Below are 17,800 nucleotides of genomic sequence, written 5' to 3'. Positions count from 1 at the left end.
ATAAAAGGAACACTGGATCCTGGACTTCCTGACGTGCCATCTCCAGGTGATAAGGGTAAGTAACAACACATCCGCCACAGTGATCCTCAACACGGGGGCCCTTCAGGGGTGCGTGCTCAGTCCCCTCCTGTACTCCCTGTTCACTCATGACTGCACGGCCAGGCACGACTCCAACACCATCATTAAGTTTGCCAATGACACAACAGTGGTAGGCCTGATCACCGACAACAACGAGACAGCCTATAGGGAGGAGGTCAGAGACCTGGCCAGGACAACAACCTCTCCCTAAATGTGATCAAGACAAAGGAGATGATTGTGGACTACAGGAAAAGGAGGACTGAGTACTCCCCCATTCTCATCAACGGGACTGTAGTGGAGCAGGTTGAGAGCTTCAAGTTCCTTGGTGTCCACATCACCAACAAACTAATATATTCCAAGCACACCAAGACAGTTGTGAAGAGGGCACGACAAAACCTATCCCCCCTCAGGAGACTGAAAAGATTTGGCATGGGTCCTCAGATCCTCAAAAGGTTCTACAGCTGCACCATCGAGAGCATCCTGACTGGTTGCATCACTGCCTGGTATGGCAACTGCTCGGCCTCCGACCGAAAGGCACTACAGAGGGTAGTGCATACGGCCCAGTACATCACTGGGGCCAAGCTTCCTGCCATCCAGGACCTCTATACCAGGCGGTGTCAGAGGAAGGCCCTAAGAATTGTCAAAGACTCCAGCCACCCTAGTCATAGACTGTTCTCTCTGCTACTGCATGGCAAGCGGTACCAGAGCGCCAAGTCTAGGTCCAAGAGGCTTCTCAACTGCTTCTACCCCCAAGCCATAAGACTCCTGAACATCTAATCAAATGCCTACCCAGACTACAGTGGGGGAAAAATGTATTTGATTCCCTGCTGATTCCCTGCAAATCAATTTATAACATTTTTGACATGCGTTTTTCTGGATATTTTTGTTGTTATTCTGTCTCACTGTTCAAATAAACCTACCATTAAAATTATAGACTGATCCTTTCTTTGTCAGTGGGCAAACGTACAAAATCAGCAGGGGATCAAATACTTTTTTCCCCCACTGTATTTGCATTGCCCCCCACCCTCTTTAACACTGCTGCTACTATGTTATTATCTACGCATAGTCACTCTAATAACTCTACCTACATGTACATATTACCTCAATTACCATGACTAACCGGTGTCCCCGCACATTGACTCTGTACCGGTTCCCCCTGTATATCGCCTCGCTATTGTTATTTTGCTGCTGCTCTTTAATTATTTGTTACTTTTATTTCTTATTCTTATTTTTTTAAGGGATTTTTTTATTTTTTTATTCTTTGAACTGCATTGTTGGTTAGGGCTTGTAGGTAAGCATTTCACTGTAAGATCTACACCTGTTGTATTTGGTGCATGTGACAAAATTTGATTTGAAATGTCACCATTGCCCTTGATTCTAAGCAATGTTGTGCTGCTATTTTTATTGACTTGGCCAAAACTTTTGATACGGTAGACCATTCCATTCTAATGGGCCAGCTAAGGAGTATTGGTGTCTCTGAGGGGTCTTTGGCCTGGTTTGCTAAAAACCTCTCTCAAAGAGTGCAGTGTATAAAGTCAGAACATCTGCTGTCTCAGCCACTGCCTGCCACCAAGGGAGTACCCCAAGGCTCGATCTCATTTTACATCAACAACATAGCTCAGGCAGTAGGACTCTCTCTCACCCATTTATGTACAGATGATACAGTCTTATACTCAGCTAGCCCCTCCACAGATTTTGTATTAAACACTATAACAAAGCTTTCTTAGTGTCCAACAAGGTTTCTCTGCCCTTAACCTTGTTCTGAACACATCGAAAACAAAGGACATGTGGTTTGGTAAGAAGAATGCCCCTCTCCCCACTGGTGTGATTACTACCTCTGAGGGTTTAGAGCTTGAGGTAGCCACCTAGACGGTACACTGTCCTTCTCTCAGCACATATCAAAGCGGCAGGCTTAGGTTAAATCTAGACTTGGTTTCCTTTATCGTAATCGCTCCTCTTTCACCCCAGCTGCCAAACTAACCCTGATTCAGATGACCATCCTACCCATGCTAGATTACAGATACTTAATTTATAGATCGGCAGGTAAGGGTGCAATCGAGCGGCTAGATGTGCTTTACCATTCTGCCATCAGATTTGCCATCAATGCTCCTTATAGGAGACATTACTGCACTCTATACTCCTCTATAAACTGATCATCTCTGTATACCCGTCGCAAGACCCACTGGTTGATGCTTATTTATATAAACCTCTTATGCCTCACTCCCCCCATATTTGTTACTTTTCATCCTCCACATACAACACCCGTTCTGCCAGTCACATTCTGTTAAAGGTCCCCGAAGCACACACATCCCTGGGTTGCTCCTCTTTTCAGTTCGCTGCAGCTAGCGATTGGAACGAGCTACAAAAAACATCTCTTCATTCAAAGATTCAATCATGGACACTCTTTCTGACAGTTGTGGCTGCTAAGCGGGATGTATTGTTGTCTCTACCTTCTTGTCCTTTGTGCTGTTGTCTGTACCCAATAATGTTTGTACCATGTATGTTTTGTGCTGCTACCATGTTGTGCTGCTGCCATGCTGTGTTGCTACCATGTTGTTGTCATGTGGTGTTGCTACCATGCTATGTTGTTGTCTTAGGTCTCTCTTTATGTAGTGTTGTGGTGTCGTGATGTGTGTTTTGTCCTATATTTTAATTTTTAATCCCAGCCTCCGTCCCCGCAGGAGGCCTTTGACTTTTGGTAGGCCATCATTGTAAATAAGAATTTGTTCTTATCTGACTCCATGTTTACTTCGATATGATGGTTATTATATACTGCTCAAAAAAATAAAGAGAACACTTAAACAACACATGAAAGAAATCATCTTATTAAATACTTTTTTCTTTACATAGTTGAATGTGCTGACAACAAAATCACACGAAAATAATCTTCTGGAAATCCAATTTATCAACCCATAGAGGTCTGGATTTGGAGTCACACTCAAAATTAAAGTGGAAAACCACACTACAGGCTGATCCAACTTTGATGTAACGTCATTAAAACAAGTCAAAATGAGGCTCAGTAGTGTGTGTGGCCTCCACGTGCCTGTATGACCTCCCTACAACGCCTGGGCATGCTCCTGATGAGGTGGCGGATGGTCTCCTGAGGGATCTCCCAGACCTGGACTAAAGCATCCGCCAACTCCTGGACAGTCTGTGGTGCAACGTGGCGTTGGTGGATGGAGCGAGACATGATGTCCCAGATGTGCTCAATTGGATTCAGGTCTGGGGAACGGGCGGGCCAGTCCATAGCATCAATGCCTTCCTCTTGCAGGAACTGCTGACACTCCAGCCACATGAGGTCTAGCATTGTCTTGCATTAGGAGGAACCCAGGGCCAACCGCACCAGCATATGGTCTCAGAAGGGGTCTGAGGATCTCATCTCGGTACCTAATGGCAGTCAGGCTACCTCTGGCGAGCACATGGAGGGCTGTGCGGCCCCCCAAAGAAATGCCACCCCACACCATGACTGACCTACTGCCAAACCGGTCATGCTGGAGGATGTTGCAGGCAGCAGAACGGTCTCCACGGCGTCTCCAGACTCTGTCACGTCTGTCACATGTGCTCAGTGTGAACCTGCTTTCATCTGTGAAGAGCACAGGGCGCCAGTGGCGAATTTGCCAATCTTGGTGTTTTCTGGCAAATGCCAAACATCCTGCACGGTGTTGGGCTGTAAGCAAAACCCCCACCTGTGGACATTGGGCCCTCATGGAGTCTGTTTCTGACCGTTTGAGCAGACACATGCACATTTGTGGCCTGCTGGAGGTCATTTTACAGGGCTCTGGCAGTGCTTCTCCTCTGCTTCTCCTTGCACAAAGGCGGAGGTAGCGGTCCTGCTGCTGGGTTGTTGCCCTCCTACGGCCTCCTCCACCTCTCCTGATGTACTGGCCTGTCTCCTGGTAGCGCCTCCATGCTCTGGACACTACGCTGACAGACACAGCAAACCTTCTTGCCACAGCTCGCATTGATGTGCCATCCTGGATGAGCTGCACTACCTGAGCCACTTGTGTGGGTTGTAGACTCCGTCTCATGCTACCACTAGAGTGAAAGCACCGCCAGCATTCAAAAGTGACCAAAACATCAGCCAGGAAGCATAGGAACTGAGAAGTGGTCTGTGGTACCCACCTGCAGAACCACTCCTTTATTGGGGGTGTCTTGCTAATTGCCTATAATTTCCACCTGTTGTCTATTCCATTTGCACAACAGCATGTGAAATTTATTGTCAATCAGTGATGTTTCCTAAGTGGACAGTTTGATATCACAGAAGCGTGATTGGCTTAAAAAGTTACATTGTGTTGTTTAAGTGTTCCCTTTATTTTTTTGAGCAGTGTATAAATTGCACATAAAAGCATTTCCACCGACATTTCTTGCAAAATTAATTGTACTGACACAAATTTTTTTAATCTTGTCTGGCATATTTTGTTTTATCTGCATTTGGAAAGTTTACCGAAAAATGTTCTGCTTCCTGTCATTACATTTTTGATCCATTATGAGCTTTACTTGCGTAAAACGGTTGGCTGGAAACCTGGTTACAGTCCAAATCAAATACAATTTTATTGGTCACATACACAAGGTTAGCAGATGTTAATGTGAGTGTAGCGAAATGCTTGTGCTTCTAGTTCCGACAGTGCAGTAATATCTAACAAGTAAATTAACAATTCCCCAACAACTACGTAATACACACAAATCTAAAGGGGTGTATGAGAATATGTACATTTAAATATATGGATGAGTGATGGCTGAGCGGCATAGGCAAGGTGCAACAGATGGTATAAAATACAGTGTATACATGTGAGATGAGTAATGAAAGATATGTAACATGATCAAAGTGGCATTGTTTAAACTGACTAGTGATCCATTGATTAACCTGTCTGGGCTAGGGGGCAGTATTTTCATGGCCGGATGAAAAACGTACCCAATTTAAACAGGTTACTACTCTAGCTCAGAAACTAGAATATGCATATCATTAGTAGATTTGGATAGAAAACACTCTGAAGTTTCTAAAACTGTTTGAATGGTGTCTGTGAGTGTAACAGAACTCATATGGCAGGCAAAAACCTGAGAAAGAAATCCAACCAGGAAGTGGATTGTACTTTTTCAAGACTGGGTCTATTCAGTATACAGTGACTTAGGGTTCAATTTGCACTTCCTAAGGCTTCCACTAGATGTCAACAGTCTTTAGAATGCGTTTCAGGCTTTTGCAGTCAACAGAGAGCGAACCAGACCTCCTGGAGTCTGATGACCGAAAGAATGACAGGCCACAATTACGTGCATTCACGTGAGGAAGTAACTGTGTTCCATAACGTTTTTTAAGACATTGGAATCGTCCGGTTGGAATATTACTGAAGTTTTACGTTAAAAAGGCCCTAAAGATTGATGTTTTACAACGTTTGACGTGTTTCAACGAACGTAAATATAACTTTTTGTCGTGAAATTTTCGGCGCGCTTCCTACATTTGGAGTAGCTTACTGAACGCGCAAACAACAAGGAGTTATTTGGACATAAATTATGGACTTTATCGAACAAAACAACATTTATTGTGGATCTGGGATTCCTGGAAGTGCCTTCTGATGAAGATCATCAAGGTAAGTGAATATTTCTAATGCTATTTATGATTTTAGATGACTCCAAAATGGCGGGTATCTGTATTGCCTGGTGTATTTTTCTGAGCTCAGTACTCAGATTATTGCAAAGTGTGCTTTCCCTGTGAAGCTTTTTTGAAATCTGTCACAACGGTTGCATAAAGGAGATGTTCATCTATAATTCTTTGAAAAACAGTTTAATATTTTATCAACGTTTATGATGAGTATTTTTGTAAATTGTTGTGCTGATTCACCGGCAGGATTGGAGGCAAAATATTTTCTGAACGTCACACGCCAATGTAAAATGCTGTTTTTGGATATAAATATGAACTTTATCAAACAAAACATACATGTATTGTGTAACATAATGTCCTAGGAGTGTCATCTGATGAAGATCGTCAAAGGTTAGTGCTTCATTTCGCTGTGTTTTGGGTTTTATTGACACATGTCCTTGCTTGGAAAATGGCTGTGTGATTATTTTTGTCTATGTACTCTCCTAACATAATCTAATGTTTTGCTTTCGCTGTAAAGCCTTTTTGAAATCGGACAACGTGGTTACATCAAGGAGACGTGTATCTTTAAAATGGTGTAAAATTGTTGTATGTTTGAGAAAGTTGAATTATGACATTTTGTTGTTTTTGAATTTGCCGCCCTGATATTTCACTGGCTGTGTACCGCAGGTGGGACTCTGGCGTCCCACCTAGCCCATAGAAGTTAAAGTGGTCAGTGATTGGGTCTTGATGTAGGCAGCAGCCTTTCTGAGTTAGAGATTGCTGTTTAGCAGTCCGACGGCCTTGAGATAGAAGCTGTTTTTCAGTCTCTCGGTCCCAGCTTTGATACACCTGTACTGACCTCGCCTTCTGGATGGAAGCGGTGTGAACAGGGAGAGGCTCGGGGGATTCCTGTGACATCGGGTGCTGTAGGTGTCATGGAGGGCAGGTAGTTTGCCCCTGGTGATGCATGGTGCATACATATCCACCATCTGGAGAGCCTTGTGGTTGAGGGCAGTGTAGTTGCCGTACCAGGCTGTGATACAGCCCAACAGGATGCTCTTGATTGCGCATCTGTAAAAGTTTGTCAGGGTTTTGGGTGACAAGCCAAATTTCTTCAGCTTCCTGAGGTTGAAGAGGCACTGTTGCGCCTTCTTCACGACACTGTCTGTGTGAATGGACCATTTCAGTTTGTTCGTATTGCGTACGCCAAGAAACGTAAAACTTTCCACCTTCTCCACTGCTGTCCCTTTGATATGGATAGGGGGGTGCTCCCTTTGCTGTTTCCTGAAGTCCATGATCATCCTTTGTTTTGTTGATGTTGAGTGAGAGGTTGTTTTCCTGACACGACACTCGAATGCCCTCACCTCTTCCCTGTAGGCTGTCTCGGCGTTGTTGGTAATCAAGCCCACTACTGCTGTGTTGTCTGCAAACTTCATGATTGAGTTGGAGGCGTGCATGGCCACGCAGTCGTGGGTGAACAGGGAGTACAGGAGGTTACTGAGCACGCACCCTTCTGGGGCCCCAGTGTTGAGAGTCAGCGAAGTGGAGATGTTGTTTCCTACCTTCACCACCTGGGGGCGGCCTGTCAGAAAGTCCAGGACCTAATTGCACAGGGCGGGGTTGAGACCCAGGGCATCCAGCTTAATGATGAGCTTGGATGGAAACTATGGTGCTGAATCTTGAGCTGTAGTCAATAAACAGCCTTCTTACATAGGTATTCCTCTTGTCCAGATGGGATAGGGCAGCGTGCAGTGTGATGGCGATTGCATCATCTGTGGACCTGTTGGGGTGGTATGCAAACGGAAGTGGGTCTAAGGTGGCCGGTAAGGTGGAGGTGATATGATCCTTAACTAGTCTCTCAAAGCACTTCATGATGACAGAAGAGAGTGCTACCGGGCAGTAGTCATTTAGTTCAGTTATCTTTGCCTTCTTGGGTACAATTCAATCAATCAAATGTATTTATAAAGCCCTTCTTACATCAGCCGATGTTTCAAAGTGCTGTACAGAAACCCAGCCTAAATCCCCAAACAGCAAGCAATGCAGGTGTAGAAGCACAGTGGCTAGGAAAAACTCCCTAGGAAGGAACCAGGCTATGAGGGGTGGCCAGTCCTCTTCTGGCTGTGCCGGGTGGAGATTATAACAGAACATGGCCAAGATGTTCAAATGTTCATTGATGACCAGCAGGGTCAAATAATAATAATCACAGTGGTTGTCGAGGGTGCAACACGTCAGCACCTCAGGAGTAAATGACAGTTGGCTTTTCATAGCCGCTCATTCAGAGTATCTCTACCGCTCCTGCTGTCTCTAGAGAGTTGAAAACAGAAGGTCTGGGACAGGTAGCATGTCCGGTGAACAGGTCAGGGTTCCATAGCCGCAGGCAGAACAGTTGGAACTGGAGCAGCAGTACGACCAGGTGGACAGGGGACAGCAAGGAGTCATCAGGCCAGGTAGTCTTGAGGCATGGTCCTAGGGCTCAGGTCCTCTGAGAGAGTGAAAGAGAGAAAGAAAGATAGAAAAAGAGAGAGAATTAGAGAGAGCATACTTAAATTCAAACAGGACACCGGATAAGATAGGAGAAATACTCCAGATATAACAGACTGACCCTAGCCCCCGACACATAAACTACTGCAGCATAAATACTGGAGGCTGAGACAGGAGGGGTCGGGAGACACTGTGGCCCCGTCCGACTATACCCCTGGACAGGGCCAAACGGCAGGATATAATCCCACCCACTTTGCCAAAGCACAGCCCCCACACCACTAGAGGTATTTCTTCAACCACCAACTTACCATCCTGAGACAAGGCCGAGTATAGCCCACGAAGAAGGGCTTTACTCCCCCACAGCACAACCCAAGGGGGGCGCCAACCCGGACAGGAAGATCACGTCAGTGACTCAACCCACTCAAGTGACGCACCCCTCCGAGGGATGCATCAATTGACTTCTAATTTCCAACATGCAATCATAGGAAAATAAAATGGATGACCTACGATTACAATTACATTTCTAACGGGACATTAAGTACTGAAATATCCTATGTTTCACTGAGTCGTGGCTGAACAACGACACGGACAATATAGAGCTGGAGGGATTTTCAATGCAACGGCAGAACAGAGAAGCTATGTCTGGTAGACAAGGGGTGGGGTTGTGTGTCTTTTTGTCAACAGCTGGTGCGCCATGTCTAATATTAAAGAAGTCTCGAGGTATTGCTCACCTGAGGTTGAGTACCTTATAAGCTGTAGATCACACTATCTACCAAGAGAGTTAAAAGATACACCTTTAACGCCAGTTGAGATTTACAACTGCGACCTGGCCAAGATAAAGCAAAGCAGTGTGACAAAAACAACAACACAGAGTAAAGCAGTGCGACAAAAACAACACAGAGTTACACATGGGATAAACAAACGTACAGTCAATAACACAATAGAAAAATCTATGTACAGTGTGTGCAAATGTAGTATGATTAGGGAGGTAAGGCTATAAATAGGCCATAGAGGCAAAATAATTACAATTTAGCATTAACACTGGAGTGATAGATGTGCAAATAGAGATACTGGGGTGCAAAAGAGCAAAAAAACAAAACAATATGGGGATGAGGTAGTTGGATGTGCTATTTACAGATGGGCAATGTACAGGTACATTGATCGGTAAGCTGCTCTGACTGCTGATGCTTAAAGTTAGAGAGGGAGATATAAGTCTCCAGCTTCAGTGATTTTTGCAATTCGTTCCAGTCATTGGCAGTAGAGAACTGGAAGGAAAAGCCGACAAAGGAGGTGTTGGCTTTGGGAATGACCTGTGAAATATACCTGCTGGAATGCGTGCTACGGGTGTTGCTATGGTGACCAGTGAGCTGAGATAAGGCGGGGCTTTACTTAGCAAAGACTTATAGATGACCTGGAGCCAGTGGGTTTGGCGACAAATATGTAGCGAGGGCCAGCCAACGAGAGCATACAGGTCACAGTGGTGGGTAGTATATGGGGCTTTGGTGACTAAACGGATGGCACTGTGATAGACTACATCCAATTTGCTGAGTAGAACGTTGGAGGCTATTTTGTAAATGACATCGCCGAAATCAAGGATCGGTAGAATAGTCAGTTTTACGAGGGTATGTTTGGCAGCATGAGTGAAGGATGCTTTGTTGCGAAATAGGAAGCCAATTCTAGATTTTATTTTGGATTGGAGATGCTTAATGTGAGTCTGGAAGGAGAGTTTACAGTCTAAGCAGACACCTAGGTATTTGTAGTTGTCCACATATTCTAAGTCAGAACTGTCCAGAGTAGTGATGCCAGTCGGGCGGCTGGGTGCGGGGCAGCAATCGGTTGAAGAGCATGCATTTAGTTTTACTAGCATTTAAAAGCAGTTGGAGGCCACGGAAGGAGTGTTGTATGGCATTGAAGCTTGTTTGGAGGTTTGTTAACAGTGTCCAAAGAAGGGCCAGATGTATACAGAATGGTGTCGTCTGCGTAGAGGTGGATCAGAGAATCACCAGCAGCAAGAGCGACATCATTGATATATCCAGAGAAAAGAGTCGGCCCAAAAATTGAACCCTGTGGCACCCCCATAAAGACTGCCAGAGGTCCGGACAACAGGCCCTCCGATTTGACACACTGAACTCTATCTGAGAAGTAGTTGGTGAACCAGGCGAGGCAGTCATTTGAGAAATCAATCAATTGATCTGAAAAGGGCTGTGCACAGGAGATGTCCTTGCAATCTGACAGATTTGGAGCGCTCTTGCAAAGAAGAGTGGGCAAATATTGCCACATCAAGATGTGCCATGCTAATAGACTCCTACCCAAAAAGACAGTGCTGTAATAAAATCAAAAGGTGCTTCAACAAAGTATTAGTTTAAGGATGTGCACACTTATGCAACCAGGTTATTGTGAGTTTTTTATTTTTTATTTTTCCCCCCTCAAAGATTTGTTTGTTTTTCAATTGAATTGTTCACGTTATAGGTCACATTAAAGGTGAAAGAAGTTCTGACATGATTTATCTTTGTCTCATTATTTTACATCACAAAAACCTGGCATATTAACAGGGGTGTGTAGACTTTTTATATCCACTGTATGGTGTCCAGGGCACAGCTGGGGGCTGAGGGGGGTCTATAACAAGCGGCGACGGTGAGAGACTTATTTCTGGAAAGGTAGATTTTTTAAAGTAGAAGCTCAAACTTTTTGGGCACAGACCTGGATAGTATGACAATACTCTGCAGTAGATTGTAACTCCACCCCCTTTGGCAGTTCTATCTTGGTGGAAAATGTTGTAGTTGGGGATGGAAATGTCAGAATTCTTGGTGGCCTTCCTAAGCCAGGATTCAGACACGGCTAGGACATCAGGGTTGGTGGAGTGTGCTAAAGCAGTGAATAAAACAAACATAGGGAGGAGGCTTCTGATGTTAACATGCATGAAACCAAGGCTTTTATGGTTACAGAAGTCAACAAATGAGAGCACCTGGGGAATAGGTGTGGTACTGGGGGCTACAGGGCCGGGGTTAACCTCTACATCACCAGTGGAACAGAGGAGGAGTAGGATAAGGATACGGCTAAAGGCTATAAGAACTGGTCATCTAGTGCATTGGGAACAGAGAATGAAAGGAGCAGATTTCTGGGCGTGATAGAATAGATTCAGGGCATAATGTACAGACAAGGGTACGGTAGGATGTGAGTACAGTTACAGTGGAGGTAAACCTAGGCACTGAGTGACGATGAGAGCGGTTGTGTCTCTGGAGGCACCGGTTAAGCCAGGTGAGGACTCCACATGTGTGGGGGTGGGACAAAAGAGCTATCTAAGGCATGTTGGGCGGGCTGGGGGCACTACAGTGAAATAAAACAATAATAACTAACCTAAACAGCAGTAGACAAAGCATATTGACATTAGGGAGAGGCATGTGTAGCCGAGTGATCATAGAGTCCAATGAGCAGCAATAGGTGAGTCAGGGAGCCATTCGGTAGTCGCTACTACGCTAGGCGAGCTGGAGACACAGCGATTCAGAAAGCCAGCGGGCCGGGGCTAGCAGATGGGTCTTCGCCGACGTCGCAACGGAAAAGCCTGTTGAAACCAACTCGGACGATTACGTCGGCAGACCAGTCGTGATGGATCGGCGGGGCTCTGTGTTGGCAATAAAGGGTCCAGGCCAATTGGCAAAAGAGGTATTGTAGCCCAAGAATTAGCTGGTGGACCTCTTCGGGTAGCCGGGAGATGGGCCTAGCTTGAGGCTAGCTCAAGGCTAACAGGCGTTAGCCAGCAGTAGCCACTCGGTTGCAGCTAGCTAGCTGGGATGATCCGGTGTACTGGTCCAGAGCTTGCGGCAGGAATCCGGTGATGTGGTAGAGAAAAAGCAGTCCGATATGCTCTTGGTTGATATCGCGCTGTGCAGACTGGCAGGTATTGACTGAACTGAAGCTGGCTGGTGTTCGTGTTAATGGTGAAGACCGCTAGCAGTGGCTAACTGACTACTAGCTAGTAGCTAGTTAGCTGGCTAGCTTCTGATGGGGGTTCCGGTTCTAAAGTATAAAAATAGCAGATCCATACCACATTGGGTGAGGCGGGATGCAGGAAAGTATATTCAGTCCGTAGATGGAAAGTGAGATTAAAATATATGAAAAAAACGAGACGACTATTTACACGGGACAAGACAAACACATGTCCGACTGTTACGCCATCTTGGAAACGATCTAGATTGATTGATTGACCTTTAAGTATTTCTTGCAGTAAAGTCATTCACCAAATTTTGACTCGGGAACAGGAATGGAGAAATATGCGCGATTAGAGATCGTCTGTAAAGGTGCTATCAGAAACATGTTGGGTAGTTTTCACAGATTTTGATTTCCTTAAAACCGGTCAAACTGATTTCATTGATGACATTTTGCACAGAAAATATTTCAAATTATTTATTTTTTGGCTATTGCATTTTCTCTCCGGTCCCTAAAATGCTTTGCTGCATGAGAGATGCAGAGACGAAAGACAACTTTACTGATGTCAACTAGATTGAAGCATTCATTCTATCAATTTATGACATTCTGGTGAGCAGGGGTTTATTTAGTATTCTTGTGCAACAAGTAAAGGCAGAAGATAAGCTGCATGTAGTTGACTAACAGAAAGTGAGCTGCCTGTCCAACTTAATTTAGTCTACTCTATCCCCATGCTCCAAACTTTTGGGGTTCAATTCGCATTTATTTCAATTCACATTTATTATGTATTTACAGAGTATTCTACTACAAACCGATGCACCTGCTCGATGAAAAAAAATGCATCAATTTGTACATACATGTACATCAATCTGGCCAGTGTAAATATTTTTCTCAATATTAGAGCGATGACTAGTGACTGATATACATTTCGCGAGTCATATATTCAAAAGGGCTAGGTTGTATTAGTTATTGAGGTAAAGGAGCAGGGCTGTTTCTAGCTTTTTGGGCCCGTTAGCGAGATTTGTTTCCCCCCACGCGCATCGCAAGCAAAACATTTCAGTGGCACCCCTCTTGGCAGTGCAGAGAGAAATGTGCCGCTTTAAAGTTAATGTCCTGTAATTCTACACAATTTGCCATGGGTTGTAGAGTAAATGTTGCAGATTTTCTGAAATTCTACCAATTTTTCTATTGGGCAGAGAGAAGATTTTGATGTTTTATAACTCATTTCATGGACAAAAATATATACACAACATGCAACAATTTCAAAGATTTTACTGAGTTACAGTTCATATGAGGAAATCAGTCAATTGTAATTAATTCATTAGGCTTTAGTCTATGGATTTCACGTGACTGGGAATACAGATATGCATTTGTTGGTCACAGATACCTTAAACAAAATGGGCCTCAGGATCTCGTCACGGTAGTTCTGTGCATTCAAATTGCCAATGATAAAATGCAATTGTGGTCGTTGTCCATAGCTTATGCCTACCCATACCATAACCCCACCGCCACCAGGGGCACTCTGTTCACAACGTTGACATCAGCAAACCACTTGCCCAAACAACATAATACAGCGGTTGTGAGGCAGGTTCGATGTACTGCCAAATTCTCAAAAACAACGTTGGAGGCGGCTTATGGTAGAGAAAAGTACATTCAATTCCCTAGCAACAGCTCTGGTGGAAATTCCTGCAGCCAGCATGCCAATTGTATGCTCCCTCAAAACTTGAGAAATCTGTGGCATTGTGTTCTGTGACAAAAATGCACATTTTAGATTGGTTTTTTTATTGTCCCCAGCACTAGGGGCACCTGTGTAACGATCATGCTGTTTAATCAGATTTTTGATATGCCACACCTGTCAGGTGGATGGATTATCTTGGCAAAGGAGAAACGCTCAATAACAGGGATGTTAACAAAATTGTGCACAACATTTTAGAGAAATTAGCTTTTTGTGCATATGGACAATTTCTGGTATCTTTTATTTCAGCTCATGAAACATGGGACAAACACTTCACATGTTGCGTTTATATTTTTGTTCTGTGTAATTCTACTCATTTTGCCATTGGATTGTGAGAACTTTGCAGTTTTAAAGCAAACGTCATGCAATTCTACATATTTTGCCATGGCTTATGCCATGTTAGCAGTTAAGATGCAGATGTTGTTCACTCAGGAATGTGAGTGTTGATTTATGACCTAAAAGGTCAGGGAATAGGACATGTACATGCTGAAGTAGGTCAGGTGGTTTAGACACTGCCCAGATTTTGTTCACTTAAGAATATGAGTGTTGATTGATGATGTACATGTATGTACAAATTTATGAATTGATTAATCGAGCAGGGGCATGTTTGTAGTAGAATCGACTCTGTAAATATATGATAAATGCAGATCGAAATAAACTTTCACAGACCCACACCCAAGTCCCGGGGGGATAGAGTGGAAAGAAGTGCAGGGCCCAAAAGGGAAGTCCAGTGTTCGTGTATGGGGGATGATTCATGCCAGAATTAAGCCTCATGAAGCTACTGATACCTCTCACAAAGTCACCTAACCTCTTACTAGTGCCATATAATAACGCCATGAATTAACATGGACTGTCAATGGAGACAAGTTTGTTTCTAAGGCGTCAAACTGCCGACGCATTCACGTCACGTGACACGTACACGTCATGTAAATGTAGTGTTCACGTCGCATAACGTGTCACTGACACATCACGTGTCAGTTTGCGTCTAAGTTTATTATGAAGGATCTTCATAATAAACTTACATGTGTGTCAATTTTTTTGTACACTCACATGGCAATCAGACTGAAATACAGAATTCTGGTGTGTGGAATAGAGAGGAGGTGGGTCTTGTGTGGATGGGAAGTTCTGCCTGTCATATGTTTTTCAACAGGTAGTGGACTCAGAGGGAAACTGCAAAGTCCAGGCGTTGCTGCCCTCTTTATTCGGAGTGTTTTCAGTGCTCGTGTTTTTATCTAATCTGTGTAGCTCACATTATGTGCCCAGTATGATAGTTGTCCTGCCCTTTCTTAGCAGATAATGACAACTTGACAATAACAGTAGCTGATGTAATGAAAAGTTGGAGGCTGGTTCCATGTCTGAGTGTTAGGCAGAACTTCTAGGTCCTGGAGAACAGGAGCAGAGTAAAGGGAACAGGGTAGGAGACAGACGTAAACAAGCAAACACACAGGTTAAATGATTATCAGGTATGTAAAAATAGTTATTGAATTATTTAATTGAAATGTTTGATTAGACATGCAATAATGTTAATGGCAGACAAAAGAAAGGATACCCGTCTAATTTTGATTTCAGTGGGGTTGGAAGGAATGGTCTCTGGAAAAGATAGATGAGTTGTGAGAGAAACTCCAGAGTGGTGTCATGACGACTGGAGACATACACCTTAACAGTACCTACCTGGAAGTGGCGGTTACTTAACGTGACCCAGTGGTTAGCCTTGAGATTGACTATTTGGAGAAACCCCTGGGCCAGCATTGGTACTGCCGTCAGCATGGCGATGCCGCCCACCACGAGGCAGCAAATGCAAATAGTTATCTGAGATTTTTATATTCTTCTTAACAGATGTTGACCCCAGCTAGTAGCGAAAGAGCACCAAGCTTTCCCGGGTCTCGCCTTCCTTTCGTCCTTCTTCTACGCAAAGTCATTCACCCAGATGTCGAAGCACTTGGTCCCCTTGATTCTTCTCAGGTGGCTCTCCTTCTCATGCACCCTGCCCATGTTCAGTCTCACCTTGATTGATAATAGAAATAAATGCAATTATATTTCATATTATTACAAATACATCTTATATATCTCTTGGAAGGCCAGAAAATAAATTAACAGCGGACAATAATTTACACCTGGTCAAAAACATCCACATCCTTCTCAGTCCGTGTCTGAAGGTGATCTTCGAAGGCGTTCTGATCTGGTTCGACAACTTCCACATCACGTGGAGTTTCAGGGACCTGAAAGTACGTTACACAAAAACAGCAATAGAAAAACACTGCCAATCCAAAAAAGATATACTACAGTATATGCAATAAATGTTATACATAATTGCATTGTTTACATTAGTTAACTGCTGCGGCTCCCCTCCATATAGCAGGCGATAGAGTGAATACTCTGGAGGCCTGGACAATGCTGTGTTGTGTGAAAAGATAATTACCTTCAGATCGTCTTTCCACCATTCCTGGTACCCGTCAAGGGAATTGCCCATGGCAGTCCCATTGGTCCGTTCATTCCAACGTGGAGTCACCATACATCTACACATTATATATAAAACTCACTGTACTATCAGTATCAATTTCGAGAAGAAAAAAACCTCTAAATTACTGGACGCCTATGCGAAACAATGCTATTGTGACCTTCCTGGTCCCGCCCCTCAAGTCAGTGAGTTAACACAGGAAGGAGTTAGTTAATTTATTTCCAAAGCTGCAATCATGGGACACACACAGTATGGATGAATGATGAGTAGTCTACAGGAGATAAATAGCTCTCCCACAGCAATTCTCCATAGATCTGCTCTATAATATACTAACAAAAGAACAATTGAAAAGTCTATCAAAGCCATTGTGATCGTATAGTGTATTTAGCAATTACTAATAATTCCTCATTTACTATAATAAAAATCTATTGTTTCCATGTGTAATCTCATATTCACAACATCTGAATAAACTACTTCAAAATATATCAAATGAACCTGAAATTACTCAATGTCACACTCTTGTGGTGAAGAAATATAATACCTAGACTGTACCACATATTTTCCTAAGCTAACAAAACCAGGCTAATATGCTGTCAGCTGGTGCTCATAAATTTATAAAATATATACTTTATACATTTGTCATAAATTACCTGCAATCATGGGGGGGACACAGTATGGATGAATGAATGATGAGTAGTCGACAGGATATAAATAGCACTCCTAAAGAAGACGCATTTTCAAGTTAGCTACCAAATTCTGACAGAACTTCAGCTAGCATAAAATCCACATGGCAAACTGAGATTCGGCAAATAACATATAAAGAGTGGCTTATTTGATGGCAAACCAACAACACTAGTTACTAATAGCATAAATTGCTGATGTAAAAGGTGGATTTTATGATGTAATGTCAATTTATACATTTCTACTCCGGGACCATTAAATTTTCAACTCTCCGTAGCTCTGCTGTGGATTACCTAAAATCCCATACCTTTATCACTGACTGTATTAGACAATGTAAACATACTAATCCACCAGGAGGTGGCATAATACCCATTTTATGCAGGAATTTACCAACTTAATTACACCGTTACACTACAACCATTACATTAAACTGACATTGACTTAAACCAACTTGGCTAGAGCTAACAACTATAGTGCTTAGCCAAGCTAAATTTGGTTAGCATCAAGCTAGCGAACTGTAAACGCTATTTTCGTACAATTATTAACACTAACACATTTTATCATGATATCACATATTTACCTAAAGTAAACTGAGCCTTTGTTCATAGAAAAGAAGACAAATTGGATCTAAAATGTAAAAAAATAGTACAGACGCCATGTTATCCCTTCTCGTTCATGTAAATCATTAACGTTAGTGTAGCAATATTGATGTTACACAGGAAACGGAAACCAGTTGTTACTTACTTTATTAATGTGCTGGTTGACAACATGCCTAGTAAAGTTTGCTTAACTATATATATCTTTGTCTGTCGTGACCATAACACAAAGCATATTGAAACATGGTGGCAGCGGTACTCAAATGAACCTGGAT

Source organism: Salmo salar, chromosome ssa12 (genome assembly GCF_905237065.1).
Source record: "Salmo salar chromosome ssa12, Ssal_v3.1, whole genome shotgun sequence".
Taxonomy (NCBI): Eukaryota; Metazoa; Chordata; class Actinopteri; order Salmoniformes; family Salmonidae; genus Salmo; species Salmo salar.
Note: the sequence above shows the minus strand (reverse complement) of the source record.